The following is a 3,449-nucleotide window of genomic DNA, read 5'->3' as shown; positions in this document are numbered from 1 at the left end:
TGTATAGGTGAGGCCGGGGATCCACTCGTCGACGCCGCTCCGTACGGGATCTGCCCGACGCGTTTCGAAGCTCCATTTGCTTCTCTTCAGGGGCTTTAACGGAAGCTGTGTGCGCAACCTGCCGACCCACTTCCCCATTTAATATATAACACACCCACTGATGGGACGCTCAAATGAGACTGTGCATTCTGGGAAGTGTGGTCCGGGAAGCACACAATCAAGTCCTGTATGGACTCCACAAGTGGGCCCGTCCTCGATTCCAAGTACGACTGCTGCTTCACTGTAGTGACCCCCAGGGTACCGGGGTGGTGCATACTCCGCGGCTGGACGGCCGCGTATAAATCAATGCTCGAAGGTGTCCACCTTTGAGTAGCACGCAAACAGCAGCTTGGTTTATGTATAGGTGAGGGCGGGGATCCACTCGTAGACGCCGCTCCGTACGGGATCTGCCCGACGCGTTTCCAAGCTCCATTTGCTTCTCTTCAGGGGCTTTAACGGAAGCGGTGTGCGCAACCTGCCGACCCACTTCCCCATTTAATATATAACACACCCACTGATGGGACGCTCAAATGAGACTGTGCATTCTGGGAAGTGTGGTCCGGGAAGCACACAATCAAGTCCTGTATGGGCTCCACAAGTAGGCCCGTCCTCGATTCCAAGTACGACTGCTGCTTTACTGTAGTGTCCCCCAGGGTACCGGGGTGTTGCATACTCCGCGGCTGGACGGCCGCGTATAAATCAATGCTCGAAGGTGTCCACCTTTGAGTAGCACGTGAACAGCAGCTTGGTTTATGTATAGGTGAGGGCGGGGATCCACTCATAGACGCGGCTCCGTACGGGATCTCCCCGACGCGTTCCGAAGCTCCATTTGCTTCTCTACAGGGCTTTAACGGAAGCGGTGTGCGCAACCTGCCGACCCACTTCCCCATTTATTATATAACACACCCAGCGATGGGAGGCTCAAATGAGACTGTGCATTCTGGGAAGTGTGGTCTGGGAAGCACACAATCAAGTTCTGTATGAACTCCACAAGTGGGCCCGTCCTCGATTCCAAGTACGACTGCTGCTTCACTATAGTGACCCCCAGGGTACCGGGGTGGTGCATACTCCGCGGCTGGACAGCCGCGTATAAATCAATGCTCGAAGTTGTCCACCTTTGAGTAGCACGCGAACAGCAGCTTGGTTTATGTATAGGTGAGGGCGGGGATCCACTCGTAGACGCCGCTCCGTACGGGATCTGCCCGACGCGTTTCCAAGCTCCATTTGCTTCTCTTCAGGGGCTTTAACGGAAGCGGTGTGCGCAACCTGCCGACCCACTTCCCCATTTAATATATAACACACCCACTGATGGGACGCTCAAATGAGACTGTGCATTCTGGGAAGTGTGGTCCGGGAAGCACACAATCAAGTCCTGTATGGACTCCACAAGTGGGCCCGTCCTCGATTCCAAGTACGACTGCTGCTTTACTGTAGTGACCCCCAGGGTACCGGGGTGGTGCATACTCCGCGGCTGGACGGCCGCGTATAAATCAATGCTCGAAGGTGTCCACCTTTGAGTAGCACGCGAACAGCAGCTTGGTTTATGTATAGGTGAGGGCGGTAATCCACTCGTAGACGCCGCTCCGTACGGGAGCTGCCCGACGCGTTTCGAAGCTCCATTTGCTTCTCTTCAGGGGCTTTAACGGAAGCGGTGTGTGCAACCTGCCGACCCACTTCCAGATTTAATATATAACACACCCACCGATGGGAGGCTCAAATGAGACTGTGCATTCTGGGAAGTGTGGTCCGGGAAGCACACAATCAAGTCCTGTATGGACTCCACAAGTGGGCCCGTCCTCGATTCCAAGTACGACTGCTGCTTCACTGTAGTGACCCCCAGGGTACCGGGGTGGTGCATACTCCGCGGCTGGACGGCCGCGTATAAATCAAGGCTCTAAGGTGTCCACCTTTGAGTAGCACGCGAACAGCAGCTTGGTTTATGTATAGGTGAGGGCGGGGATCCACTCGTAGACGCCGCTCCGTACGGGATCTGCCCGATGCGTTTCGAAGCTCCATTTGCTTCTCTTCAGGGGCTTTAACGGAAGCAGTGTGCGCAACCTGCCGACCCACTTTCCCATTTAATATATAACACACCCACCGATGGGAGGCTCAAATGAGACTGTGCATTCTGGGAAGTGTGGTCCGGGAAGCACACAATCAAGTCCTGTATGGACTCCACAAGTGGGCCCGTCCTCGATTCCAAGTACGACTGCTGCTTCACTGTAGTGACCCCCAGGGTACCGGGGTGGTGCATACTCCGCGGCTGGACGGCCGCGTATAAATCAATCCTCGAAGGTGTCCACCTTTGAGTAGCACGCGAACAGCAGCTTGGTTTATGTATAGGTGAGGGCGGGAATCCACTCGTAGACGCCGCTCCGTACGGGATCTGCCCGACGCGTTTTGAACCTCCATTTGCTTCTCTTCAGGGGCTTTAACGGAAGCGGTGTGCGCAACCTGCCGACCCACTTCCCCATTTAATATATAACACACCCACCGATGGGAGGCTCAAATGAGACTGTGCATTCTGGGAAGTGTGGTCCGGGAAGCACACAATCAAGTCCTGTATGGACTCCCCAAGTGGGCCCATCCTCGATTCCAAGTACGACTGCTGCTTCACTGTAGTGACCCCCAGGGAACCGGGGTGGTGCATATTCCTCGGCTGGACGGCCATGTATAAATCAATGCTCGAAGGTGTCCACCTTTGAGTAGCACGCGAACAGCAGCTTGGTTTATGTATAGGTGAGGCCGGGGATCCACTCGTCGACGCCGCTCCGTATGGGATCTGCCCGACGCGTTTCGAAGCTCCATTTGCTTCTCTTCAGGGGCTTTAACGGAAGCTGTGTGCGCAACCTGCCGACCCACTTCCCCATTTAATATATAACACACCCACTGATGGGACGCTCAAATGAGACTGTGCCTTCTGGGAAGTGTGGTCCGGGAAGCACACAATCAAGTCCTGAATGGACTCCACAAGTGGGCCCGTCCTCGATTCCAAGTAAGACTGCTGCTCACAGTAGTGACCCCGAGGGTACCGGGGTGGTGCATGCTCCGCGGCTGGACGGCCGCGTATAAATCAATGCTCGAAGGTGTCCACCTTTGAGTAGCACGCGAACAGCAGCTTGGTTTATGTATAGGTGAGGGCGGGGATCCACTCGTAGACGCCGCTCCGTACGGGATCTGCCCGACGCGTTTCCAAGCTCCATTTGCTTCTCTTCAGGGGCTTTAACGGAAGCGGTGCGCAACCTGCCGACCCACTTCCCCATTTAATATATAACACACCCACCGATGGGAGGCTCAAATGAGACTGTGCATTCTGGGAAGTGTGGTCCGGGAAGCACACAATCAAGTCCTGTATGGACTCCACAAGTGGGCCCGTCCTCGATTCCAAGTACGACTGCTGCTTCACTGTA

This window comes from Lissotriton vulgaris, unplaced genomic scaffold (genome assembly GCF_964263255.1).
Source record: "Lissotriton vulgaris unplaced genomic scaffold, aLisVul1.2 SCAFFOLD_264, whole genome shotgun sequence".
Taxonomy (NCBI): Eukaryota; Metazoa; Chordata; class Amphibia; order Caudata; family Salamandridae; genus Lissotriton; species Lissotriton vulgaris.
The sequence above is the reverse complement of the archived record's forward strand: the minus strand, read 5'-3'. Positions refer to the sequence as shown.